Source organism: Squalius cephalus (assembly GCF_949319135.1).
Source record: "Squalius cephalus genome assembly, chromosome: 9".
Classification (NCBI taxonomy): Eukaryota; Metazoa; Chordata; class Actinopteri; order Cypriniformes; family Leuciscidae; genus Squalius; species Squalius cephalus.
Window position 1 is genome coordinate 42,370,012 of NC_137130.1, and position 13,739 is coordinate 42,383,750.

Genomic DNA, 13,739 nt, shown 5'->3' on the forward strand with positions numbered 1-13,739 from the left:
GACCCAAATCCAAAATTTCACTTGCACTGCACTGCAATATACAGTGAAAGTCCAAAGTTTCAATACTGCTAAACACCATTTTTTATTCGTGATTAATATTGCATTGCATATAATGTGTGCTGGTCAACTAGTCTAAAATTAAGAAATCCCTAGAAAACAGTAAAAAAACAAAAACAGGAACATTGTGTGCACATGTGATTTATTTTCAATTGGCTACTTAATTTATTATTCCAATATGCAAATATGATACTAAATCCCACAGGGAAAAGGGGATTTTCTATTTGTGACGTGCTGTCTTTGCATTTGAACATTGCACATTTTAAACAGGACACGCATTAGCTAAATAAACGTTAGCCAATACAAACTAAATTTATAGAAATTTATAGCAAATAGTTGACAATGAATAGACAGGAGTCCTGTCACAGGACCAATAATAGCAAAACGAATCACTTATTCTAAAAAGAATATGAAGTATAAGTTCGAATAAGACGAATCCGACATATAATGAGGGCTGTGTTAACAGTGAAGCGTCCGTCATTTAACGAATTTTAAAAATACGGATGGATAATACAAAATGTTTTCTGACATTTTGACAGAAAAAAACACAAGCAAGAACAAAATTTAAACTTAGCCTGTCAATTTTCATTTTACAATTATCTTCTCTCTCTGTGTGCGCACGTCCGTGTTCACGAGTTCACACTTACAGACAATTAGAGAGAGTAAAGCTTAATGCGTATTTGGCGTGGTGTCTGGGTAGAGACGTCTGCCCCCCCCCCCCCCCAACTGTACGGTCCTCACTTATGACATCAGTCAGACGGCGGGAGTGGAAGGGGGATCGAGCGGAATTCTTTATTGCTGTCGATTTTCAGTCTCTTTTTAATGATAGGCCTTACGCATCTGTCAATCATCCCCGCTTGCTATTTGGGGAATGAACTCAGCGCTCTGATTGGTCGAACTCTTCTTCTTTTGCTGTTGCTTGATTCGAGGACTGCACGCGCACAGAGGCGTCACCAGGTTTTTGCATAGTTTCGAGTGGCAAATCGTACCTGCCTACTTTGAAGTCAAAATGCGTATCCGCTACGCAAAATGCGTACAGGTTGGCAGGTGTGCAAGATGTCCATGTCTGTCTTTCTTCAGTGGAGAAGAAATGAAGGTTTCTGAGGAAAACACTCCAGGATGTTCCTCCATATAGTGTATTCAATGGGGTCCAACGGGTCGAAGGTCCAGATGTGAGTTTCAGTGCAGCTTCAAAGTCTCGACACGATCCAGCCGAGGAATAAGAGTCTCATCTAGACAAACCAGCGGACATTTTATAACAAAATAAACATTTATATACTTTTAACCACTAATGCTGGTCTTGCACTAGCTGTGATGATCCACACATTGTGGATGATCCACGTGATCAGGTTGAAAGGTCAAGCGTGACGTAGGTGGAAGAACCGACCCAGTGTTTACAAAGAGAACGAGCAAAGACTGAGTCAAACGCCATTGACAAAAAAAAAAAAAAATAAATAAAAGGTAAAACAATGATGTCGGACGAGTTTGAAGTTGGAGGAGAAAATGAGAGGGAGTTTATGCCCTACTCTACGTTTTCCGCCTACGTCACTCGTGACCTTGCCAACGTGATTACGTAATGTGTGAAGTCGTGGATGTGCAAGACCAGCATTTGTGGTTAAAAGTATATAAATGTTTATTTTGTAATAAATGTCCGCTGGTTTGTCTAGATAAGACTCTTATTCCTCGGCTGGATCGTGTCGAGCCTGATTCTCAAACTGTGGTACGCTCCCCCTTAAATTTCACAGGTACGATCACACCGGTGTGACTAGAACGATCAGTGCATCACGTGATCAACTGCTACATTTGGTCTAAACTCATTCTGCTAAAAACGGACACGCTCATCGCTTGTCATATATTTATATTAACTATTCAGTGTTTTCAACAACATAATGTTTATTTTAGGATTCACATCAGTAATAAAAAACAATACATTTAGAGTTACACACTGATATCTATGGAAGCTGAATAATAATCCTTTCCATTATAATTAGACGACGTAGATGTTTTATTTATATCAGATACACATTGTGTAAGTAACTTTAAAGTTAACTCTGGTTAATCAGGTTGATTAGATCCACTGTCTGTCCTTTTCTCCTGCAGCTGCACAGCCTGTGTTAAAGTTGTTTTATCTAGTACAGTACTTTTTTTTTTTTTTTTTTTTTTACTTAATATTTAGTTTCTATTTCACTTTTAGGTGCAATTCATTTTCATTTAATCATTATTTAAGTTTTGTATTTACCTGTATGTAAGCAGCACAGTGCAGTGTTAATGTTCAAACTGGGTTTTTACACTGTATAAAAAGGGGCTGACAATAATAAATATTGTTATTAGAAATAAAACTGCCTGAGTTTGAGCTGTGCATAGCTATAGCTGAACAGTTAGGCCCACTACACTACTGTATTTAAATATTGGGCATTATGGTGGTACTTGGAGTAAAAAGTTTGAGACCCACTGGCGTTGAGACTTTGAAGCTGCACTGAAACTCACATTTGGACCTTCGACCCGTTGGACCCCATTGAAGACACTATATGGAGAAACATCCTGGAGTGTTTTCCTCAAAAACCTTCATTTCTTCTCCACTGAAGAAAGAAAGACATGAACATCTTGGATGATGAGGAGGAGAGTGAATGGTCAGGAAATGTTCATTCTGAAGTGAACTCCTCCTTTAAAAGAGCAGGAGCTTGTACAGTAGTGCTGTAGTTAACCGGTGAACTCTGACCTCTGAGGATCCTCGTGAACAATCTGAGCAAGAGTTCAAGCATACAGGAACATGATTCATCTGCACATCCACACACTAGCACAGCCTTTCATCATATTGTTTCGGTCATTTTGTTGTGTTTTGTCATCTTTATTAATTTTTTTTTTTTTAAATATCTAGTACTTAATAATGAGAAATGTTGCATTAGCATCCAGCTGAAGTAATTTAATTAATAGTTTTATTTATTTCAGCAATTATTTTATTTCAAGTACTGTATTTCTATGTTTTTAGTTTTAGTTAACAATAATAAACCTGATAAGAGGTGTGTATATATTAATCACATCCAAAATAAAAGTTGATGTTTACATAATATGTGTGTCACACTATGGGATTAATATATACACATATATTAATATGTGGTTTATATATCAGGTTTATAATATACATGATAAGGTATACATTATATAATGTACTGTGTATAATTATTTTGTATATATAAATACACAAATGTGTTATTTATATATAAAATATTTAGCTCTATATTTAATATAAATTATATATAAATACATATACAGTGTATATATGAAAATATGTATTAAATATATAAATGCATGTGTGTGAGTTTATATATAAATAATTATACACAGTACACACACATACATTATGCGTAAATATACATTTTTATTTTGGATGCTATTAATCGTTGCACAGCCCTAGTTCGTTTCATATATTGTTGAGGTCTTGTAAATTTTATCACAGTTACAGTTTTGTATTGTGTTTACATGGACTAAATGTTTCTACATATTTATGTTGGTAGCTGACATGCAAGTTTCAAATATTAAGCTAAAACAATTTTAAACCCCATGCGTTTGTCCAATTGTACAATAAGATTGTTATGGACTCATATTAATCACTTGCTAATCCTGTCACACTTCTAATTATAGGAACTGCTGAACAAATGAATGGTGACCAGTCATAGCACCTATACACTTATCCCTTACATATTATTACACAATCATGTTATTCCTCAGCTATAAACATCCTCGAATCTACACACGCATCTGCATGAGATATATTATGAATATTGACGTGCCGTACAGAAATCACGGCGCTTCTGCTCGACGCTCGCGCGCGCGTCACGCCGCTCTCTGCACAATATGGCAAAATTGCATAACAAACGCACGCGTGCGCTCCTGAACGACGCGATTCTTCGCGCGTGTCGTGTAATTACACCATTGCGCGTGAACAGGCAAAAACAGCGCACAAACGCACGCGACGAGAACGCGCGGATGAAAGGCAGTAAATGGACGCGTTTGTTGAGATGTGATGTCATTGGCGTCAATGGCGCGCGCGAACGCGTCCAGCCGCGCGAAGTACCGCAATGAGTGAGGAGAGGATGCACACACACACACACACTGCACGAACACACACTGATCTGATCTGATCTCTCCCGCTGGCGTGTACAGGCTGTGCCGCGCGGAGAGGCACGCGTCGCGTCGCGTGTGTGTGTAGATGAAGAGCAGTACCGTGTCTCTGGAGGATGGATGCTGTTGTCAGTGACGGGCGGTTGATCCGATGTTCCGCGGTAAACGCGTCTCTGTCCTCGATCCCCGCGCGCGCGCGCTGTTCTCTAGGCTCGGCGAGGTGTGTGTGCCGTGTGTGGTGTTTTGGCCCGGTCCGGTTCGAGCTCCATCGGCTGGTGTGCGCGATCACGGATTCGGGTCCATTAGTCGAGCGGAAGGAGCTGTTCTCCTCTACGGTGCTGAAGTGACGTCACGGGGCGCGATGACGCCCGCTAGAGGGCGCGCGCGCGCGTTACCGTGAGAGCGAGCATGACGTCAAAGCCACAAGCGCTGAATGTGTGTGTGTAAATACGGCCTGACCTTCAGTTTATATTTTAAAGCGTTTAAAGGAAAACCTCCTGTTTTTATTGTTGGTGCACGCGATAAATATGACGCACGTCACGCGTGACGTCGAGAACGCTTGGAGAATCTGTTCCAGTGTGAAAATAATGGATGTTTCATACACACACATGCTTTACTATCCAAAGAGATTTCTGATCATAAAAACAGCGCATTTGTCCATAAACTGCGTTTGATTCTGCTTCATATCACGGTGTTATATTCAGTGTTTATTTAATAGTGTGTTTAATAAGGTTTGCTTCTGGGTCATCTCATGGCAGATCTCCTCTGTGTGTTTCACTAGAGAAAGAAATACATAAATGTTGATGAAAGCTGACCTTTATTTACTAAGAGCTTATAAAGAAAACATTTTAAATGATGTTAAAATGACATATTTTGTTGAAGCAAAACTAGAGTAGAGGACTAAAACAAAACGGCTGTATCTTCATTCATTTTCATGTATTTGTAGGCCTGAACAAATGAAGTAGCTGGGGGTCAAAATCAGTAAAACACATTTTCTAGTGTTTATAATATGTATATTCTGGTTCAGAACAAACCTTTCTGTTGCTTAATATATATGTGCGACTCTGCATGGATTGCTATTTTACACTATTTTACACAGTCTCAATGATTGAGAAAAGGTCGTCCTATAAAACAGAGGTCGTAGCCTACACTGCAGATCTTTGAGAGCGTAGTAGTTTAGTAAATGGTGTGCTGGAATCATAAAAGTAGAATGTTGATAATATGATAACTGTGATGAAACATTGGCTTGTGTGTAAAGTTACTATACAAAACACAGTTTGTAGAAGAGTTAAAATAGTTTTGAATGAAGTGTTTGCTTTAGAGATGTGTGTGTTTTGCATCTTGTGTGTGTGTGTTTTGTGGCCTTAGTTTTGCAAAAATGAGCCATAGTTTCAGAAATCTCAGCAATTTAAAAAAAAAAAATGTAATATAGCTGTTCTCTATATCTAATAAAGTGTAATTTATTCCTGTGATCAAAGCTGAATTTTCAGCATCATTACTCCATACTTTAGTGTCACATGATCCTTCAGAAATCACTGTAATATGAGGATCTGATGATCAAGAAACATTTATGATTATTATCAGTGTTGAAAACAGTTCATACTTTTGTGTAAACACAAAATACATTTTATTTCTCAGAATTGTTTGATGAATAGAATGTTCAGCAAACAGTATTGATTTGCATTTATTAAATTTATATATTAAAGCATGTTTTAAATAGAAATCTTTTGTAACATTATAAATGTCTTCACTGTCACTTTTGATCAATTTAATGCTGAATAAAAGTATTAAATTCTCTCTCCTTTTTTAATCTTACCTGTAATGTTTGAACATTGTTGAAGTCGTCCACTTTCTGCTTCCCGCAGCGACTCTTACTCAGGGCTTTCTGTCTTTACTGCAGATGAAGATGAGTATAGATGTATTTCTCAGCATGTGTCAAATAAACAGACGCTTAAATAAACAGGAAGACTTTCATTCAGTTTATTTACTGCTTAATTCACTAGATGTACAATGTATGAATGTCAACATAAGCGTATTCTTTTTTTATCTTTTTTTATTAATTTTCAGTAAGTGTTATACAAATATTGACAAAACCACACACGATACCAAACGCAAACAAGGTGTAAAAGACATAATACGTACAGCATACAATGATTATTTGATATTATAAAAATATATATATAGACAGCCTGTATCACACATTCAACATAAAACAAATAAGAACAGTAATTTACAAGACAATAATTTTTTTTTTAAAAAACATAAAATAATGGGGGGGGGGGGACTCAATCCAGAGGCACTCGGTGCCAGAACCCCTCTCCACTTCTGATCTCCCCTGCCCCTGCCGTCAGTTATTGTCATACTGACGGGCCAGCTCATCTACACACCCCACTATCCCTGTGTTATGTCTTCTAGGGTCTAAATGAAGTCCAAGTGCATTAAAAGAGGTGCGGCGCAGGGGGTAGAACTTATTCAGAACCACCTCAAGCACCACCCATTTCCCTACCTATTGATTGATTGTGTGGTTGAATGTGTGATATGAGATGCATTAAAAAAGAGGTGGGGGGCAACAGTGCAGGACCTCTTCAGGCCCTCCACACAGCACACCTTAATTCTTAAATAGGAATGTGAATGTTGGCCATCTAGCATGAAGAGCATTAAAAAGTGAGGTGTACAGAGTAGAGCCGGCCCCAGCAGTTGCAGTGGAGGAGGAGGTCCGTGGAGGTGCGGTGAAAGGGGAGACATGTTCTCCCTCAAGATAAACAAAAAACAACAACATATTGTATGAAATATAGTGTTGCTAAATGTTGGATATTTAAGTAATTTTAAGATAAAAACAACAACATTTTGTCATAAATATAATACTTTGATTTTTTACTAAAATAAATGTAGATTCTGGGCAAACAAATTACAATAAAGTGTTTGTTTTACACCAAGGTGGAGACAGTTCTGTTTGTAATATGAGGCCAGAACAAGTGACAGGTGAAGAAGTGACAGGTGAAGAAGTGAGGTGAAGAAGAGACAGGTGAAGAAGAGACAGGTACAAGAAAAATACACACACTTTATACATACATACACACACACACACACATATATATATATGGTCATGTTTTAGTTTAAATTTCCAATAACACTAGTACTCCACTTTACTTAGTGTATGAGGCTGATGATACTGGTGGAAGGGAGAGACAGAGAGATATTAGGGAAAATGAAGAGAAGGAAAAGGGAAGTAAGGGAAACTAGGTAGTTCGTGGGAATTTTCCCATTCATTTAAGTTGCCATTGTCACCCTAGGCACTCCGAAGTCCGCGTGCTCGAAATGGACGACACGAGCTGCTTAACCTAATGGTGACGTGGACGTTTTCTAAAATCGCATATAAAGTAGCCCGAATTAGCATAAATTACCATAGGCCCTGTGTGGACGCCTCTGGGGGTGCCAGTGCACTACGGGCAGGTCCACCAAGTGCTTTTGGGGTCCGCCAACTACCTACTCTTCACCATAGTCCTCCTCAGTGCCACGAAGCCCCTATTTGGACCCCTAACCACCTATTTCTTCTTCATTGCCACAAAGTGCCTATGGTGCCCCCTGACCACCTAAACTTCACCATAGTCTTCCTCATTGCCCACGAAGCGCCTATTTTGACCCCTAACCACCTATCTCTTCTTCATTGCCACAAAGTGCCTATGGGGTCCCCTGACCACCTAAACTTCACCATAGTCTTCCTCATTGCCCACGAAGCGCCTATTTTGACCCCTAACCACCTATCTCTTCTTCATTGCCACCAAGTGCCTATGGGGTCCCCCTGACCACCTAAACTTCACCATAGTCTTCCTCGTTGCCCACGAAATGCCTATTTTGACCCCTAACCACCTATCTCTTCTTCATTGCCACAAAGTGCCTATGGGGTCCCCCTGACCACCTAAACTTCACCATAGTCTTCCTCATTGCCCACGAAGTGCCTATTTTGACCCCTAACCACCTATCTCTTCTTCATTGCCACAAAGTGCCTATGGGGTCCCCTGACCACCTAAACTTCACCATAGTCTTCCTCATTGCCCACGAAGCGCCTATTTTGACCCCTAACCACCTATCACTTCTTCATTGCCACAAAGTGCCTATGGGGTCCCCTGACCACCTAAACTTCATCATAGTCTTCCTCATAGTCCACGAAGCACCTATTTTGGCCCCTAACCACCAAGTGTTTTTTTGTGAGTGTGTGTAGACGTTCCCCTCTCTGTATGTTTTTGGGGGCCGTGTGACGCAGCTTTCTATGAAGTTTCGGGCCCCTAGCACCTCCAGGGGCCGAACGAGGTTCGGTGTGGTCTGATCGCCGTGAAACTGACACACGCGTCCCGTCACGGGCCCCTGGGATGGTGCCCAGAGTTCCGTGTCCCTCTGACCTTTTTTCGCGCTAATTGGCCACCAACAGCCCAATAGAATAAGTTGCAGGTGGGACGTCAAACAAACAGGGGCCAAAAGGGGTCAAAAGGTCGCAGCGACCCCAAATTCGACACGGTGCTAGTCCAGGGGCCCCCGGTTCTAGATCATGGGTCGCAGGGTTCTAGATCGGTTCTAAGTGTGTGTTTCAGCCAAACGGTTTGAAGGAAACGCCCGATCGTCCCGAAACTGACATATGCGTCCCGTCACGGGCCCCTGGGACGTATTCTAGAGTTCCGTGTCCCTCGGACCTTTTTTCGCGCTAATTGGCCACCAACAGCCCAATGGAATAAGTTGCACGTGGGATGACACATAAACAGGGGCCAAAAGGGGTCGAAAGGTCGCGGCGGCCCCGGATTTGACACGGTGGCAGTCCAGGGGCCCCCGGTTCTAGATCATGCGTCGCGTGGTTCTAGATCGGTTCTAAGTGTGTGTTTCGGCAAAACGGTTTGAAAGAAACGCCCGATCGGCCCGAAATCGACGTATGCGTCCCGTCACGGGCCCCTGGGACGGGTTCTAGAGTTCCGTGTCCCTCGGACCTTTTTTCGCGCTAATTGGCCACCAATAGCCCCATGGAATAAGTTGCACGTATGACGTCCAATAAACAGTCGCCCACAGGGGTCAAAAGGTCGCAGGACCTCGAAATTCGTCACGGACGACCGCCACGGGCCCCCGAGTCGGGCCCCAGAGTTTCGTGGCTCTAGGTGCTGCCTGAGCCTAGAGGGCCCTCTAATCCTAACTGCTGAATTAACCCTAGCAGACACATGCTCCCATAGAGATCAATGGGAGACAGAGAGGTGCATAAAAAATAGCAAAAAATAAACCGGGCGCGTCTCGACCTGGCCCGCTCGGTATGTCGCAGAGGGCCACGTGACGCAACTTTTTGCCGAGTTTGGGGCCCCTCGGACCCCCGGGGGCCGCGCGGGAGCCACTAACACGTGCCACTTATCCCATTCATTTTCATAGGCGTTTGGTGAACATCCCACCTGTAACTTATTCAACAGGGTTCCTTTAAGCTGTCCGTGGACATGTCATTTTAAGGCTAATTATGCATAATTATGAACTGTAAAGAGCCCCAACATGTTAGATTGTCTTCCCTGTGCACTGTACTGCATGTTTTAAGTAATAAAACATTAATAATCATGAATTATGACCCATTGATGCATTGACCACGGACAGCCTAAAGAGGTCCCGTCGAATAAGTTACAGGTGGGCACTTCCTGTGGTCTTACAGGAAGTGCCCACCTGTAACTTATTCAACAGGGTTCCTGTAAGCTGTCCGTGGATATGCCATTTTAAGGCTAATTATGCATAATTATGAACTGTTAAGTACCCCAACATGTTGCATTGTCTTTCCTGTGCACTGTACTGCATGTTTTAAGTAATAAAACATTAATAATCATAAATTATGACCTGTTAATGCATTGACCACGGACAGCCTAAAGAGGTCCCGTCAAATAAGTTACAGGTGGGCAATTCCTATGATTTTACAGGAAGTGCCCACCTGTAACTTATTCGACAGGGTTCCTGTAAGCTGTCCGTGGACATGTCATTTTAAGGCTAATTATGCATAATTATGGACTATAAAGTACCCCAACATGTTGCATTGTCTTTCCTGTGCAATGTACTGCATGTTTTAAGTAATAAAACATTAATAATAATAAATTATGACCTGTTAATACATTGACCACGGACAGCCTAAAGAGGTCCCGTCAAATAAGTTACAGGTGGGCAATTCCTATGATTTTACAGGAAGTGCCCACCTGTAACTTATTCGACAGGGTTCCTGTAAGCTGTCCGTGGACATGTCATTTTAAGGCTAATTATGCATAATTATTGACTATAAAGTACCCCAACATGTTGCATTGTCTTCCCTGTGCACTGTACTGCATGTTTTAAGCAATAAAACATTTACAATATGAATTATGACCTGTTAATGCATTGACCACGGACAGCCTAAAGAGGTCCCGTCAAATAAGTTACAGGTGGGACCTTCCCGTGCCCACCTGCAACTTATTCGACAGGGTCCCTGTAAGCTGTCCGTGGACATGTCATTTTAAGGCAAACTCTGCATAATTATGATCTGTAAAGTACACCAACATGTTGGATTTTCTTCCCTGTGCACTGTACTCTATGACTTAAGCAATAAACCCATATCTTTCCAAAAACTCACCCATATCTTTCCAAGAACTCTCCCGTATCTTTCCAAAAACTCACCTGTATCTTTCCGAAAACTCACCCGTCCATATCTCTGCACCTGGTGTCTATGATTTATGCAATAAATCTTTTAGAATTATGAAATATGACCTTTTAATGCATTGACCACAGACAGCCTAAAGAGGTCCCATCAAATAAGTTACAGGTGGGCCCTTCCTGTGCCCACCTGCAACTTATTTGACAGGGTCCCAGTAAGCTCTCCGTGGACATGTCGTGTCCACAGACAGCTTGCAGGGACCCTGTCATATAAGTTACAGTTGGGCACAGGAAGGGACCACCTATAACTTATTTGATATGTCCACGGACAGCTTACAGGGACCCTGTCATATAAGTTACAAGTGGGCACAGGAAGGGCCCACCTGTAACTTATTTGACATGTCCACGGACAGCTTACAGAGACCCTGTCAGATAAGTTACAGGTGGGATGCTGTTTTATATTTTGATGGCAAGATTGATTCAAAATTAATAAAATTGATTAAATATCAATTGTATGGTCATCTTTGGGCCCCCCTGAGCGATTTGCAGCCTTCAGAACCCAGAAATTCCACTGTCCACGAACAGCCTAAAATTTTGAATGGGATAAGTTGTAGGTGGGACGTCCAGATCTCAGCCCCTGGACAGAATTTGGAGACGAAACCTGCGCTCCTGCGCTCGTCTGGACGTGCCCCGACAGCGCTGTGAATTTCAGGGAGTTTGGAGAAACTTGAAAATCGGACTGAAAAATTCTCCAAGGGATACAAAATATAAAAAAGATCCCACCTGTAACCTATATGACAGGGTCCCTGTAAGCTGTCCGTGGACATGTCCATTTAAGGCTAATTATGCATAATTATGAACTGTAAAGTACCCCAACATGTTGCATTGTCTTTCCTGTGCACTGTACTGCATGTTTTAAGTAATAAAACATTAATAATCATAAATTATGACCTGTTAATGCATTGACCACGGACAGCCTAAAGAGGTCCCGTCAAATAAGTTACAGGTGGGACCTTCCTGTGCCCACCTGTAACTTATTCGACAGGGTCCCTGTAAGCTGTCCGTGGACATGTCGTGTCCACAGACAGCTTGCAGGGACCCAGTCATATAAGTTACAGTTGGGCACAGGAAGGGCCCACTTGCAACTTTTTCGACAGGGTCCCTGTAAGCTCTCCATGGACATGTCGTGTCCACAGACAGCTTGCAGGGACCCAGTCATATAAGTTACCGAACGGAAGAGCCCCCACTGCATTCGAACGGGAGAGCCCCTACTGCATCCGGACGGGAGAGCCCCCACTGCATCCGGACGGGAGAGCCCTCACTGCATCCGGAAGGGAGAGCCCCCACTGCATCCGAACGGGAGAGCCCCCACTGCGGCCGAATGGGAGAGCCCCCACTGCATCCGGATGGGAGAGCCCTCACTGCATCCGGAAGGGAGAGCCCCCACTGCATCCGGACGGGAGAGCCCTCACTGCATCCGAACGGGAGAGCCCTCACTGCATCCGAACGGGAGAGCCCCCACTGCGGCCGAATGGGAGAGCCCCCACTGCATCCGGACGGGAGAGCCCTCACTGCATTCGAACGGGAGAGCCCTCACTGCATCCGATCGGGAGAGCCCCCACTGCATCCGAACAGGAGAGCCCCCACTGCATCCGAACGGGAGAACCCCCACTGCATCCAAACGGGAGAGCCCTCACTGCATCCGAACGGGAGAGCCCTCACTGCATCCGAACGGGAGAGCCCCCACTGCATCCAAACGGGAGAGCCCTCACTGCATTCGAACGGGAGAGCCCTCACTGCATCCGAACGGGAGAGCCCCCACTGCATCCGAACGGGAGAGCCCCCACTGCATCTGAAAGGGAGAGCCCCCACTGCCCCCACTGCATCCGAACGGGAGAGCCCTCACTGCATCCAAACGGAAGAGCCCCCACTGCATCCGAACGGGAGAGCCCTCACTGCATCCAGACGGGAGAGCCCTCACTGCGGCCGAATGGCAGAGCCCTCACTGCATCCGGACAGGAGAGCCCCCACTGCATCCGGACGGGAGAGCCCCCACTGCATCCGAACGGGAGAGCCCTCACTGCATCCGAACGGGAGAGCCCCTACTGCATCCGGACGGGAGAGCCCCCACTGCATCCGGACGGGAGAGCCCTCACTGCATCCGGAAGGGAGAGCCCCCACTGCATCCGAACGGGAGAGCCCCCACTGCGGCCGAATGGGAGAGCCCCCACTGCATCCGGATGGGAGAGCCCTCACTGCATCCGGAAGGGAGAGCCCCCACTGCATCCGGACGGGAGAGCCCTCACTGCATCCGAACGGGAGAGCCCTCACTGCATCCGAACGGGAGAGCCCCCACTGCATCCGAACGGGAGAGCCCCCACTGCGGCCGAATGGGAGAGCCCCCACTGCATCCGGACGGGAGAGCCCTCACTGCATTCGAACGGGAGAGCCCTCACTGCATCCGATCGGGAGAGCCCCCACTGCATCCGAACAGGAGAGCCCCCACTGCATCCGAACGGGAGAACCCCCACTGCATCCAAACGGGAGAGCCCTCACTGCATCCGAACGGGAGAGCCCTCACTGCATCCGAACGGGAGAGCCCCCACTGCATCCAAACGGGAGAGCCCTCACTGCATTCGAACGGGAGAGCCCTCACTGCATCCGAACGGGAGAGCCCCCACTGCATCCGAACGGGAGAGCCCCCACTGCATCTGAAAGGGAGAGCCCCCACTGCCCCCACTGCATCCGAACGGGAGAGCCCTCACTGCATCCAAACGGAAGAGCCCCCACTGCATCCGAACGGGAGAGCCCTCACTGCATCCAGACGGGAGAGCCCTCACTGCGGCCGAATGGCAGAGCCCTCACTGCATCCGGACAGGAGAGCCCCCACTGCATCCGGACGGGAGAGCCCCCACTGCATCCGAACGGGA

At 44.7% G+C, this 13,739-nt stretch overlaps 2 protein-coding genes across 2 annotated transcripts in view; one reads left to right on the forward strand and one right to left on the reverse strand.

The window, feature by feature from the left end:
- The window catches only part of map3k12 (mitogen-activated protein kinase kinase kinase 12), a 31,347-nt gene extending 26,771 nt beyond the window's left edge, over positions 1–4,576 (reverse strand). The window contains exon 1 of the mRNA XM_079882163.1: positions 4,282–4,576. The gene's annotated coding sequence lies outside the window, so the exon portion shown is untranslated. The remainder of the gene's footprint in view (positions 1–4,281) is intronic.
- Positions 1–13,739, forward strand: part of aaas (achalasia, adrenocortical insufficiency, alacrimia) — an 80,373-nt gene that overhangs the window by 20,305 nt on the left and 46,329 nt on the right. The window lies entirely within an intron of this gene.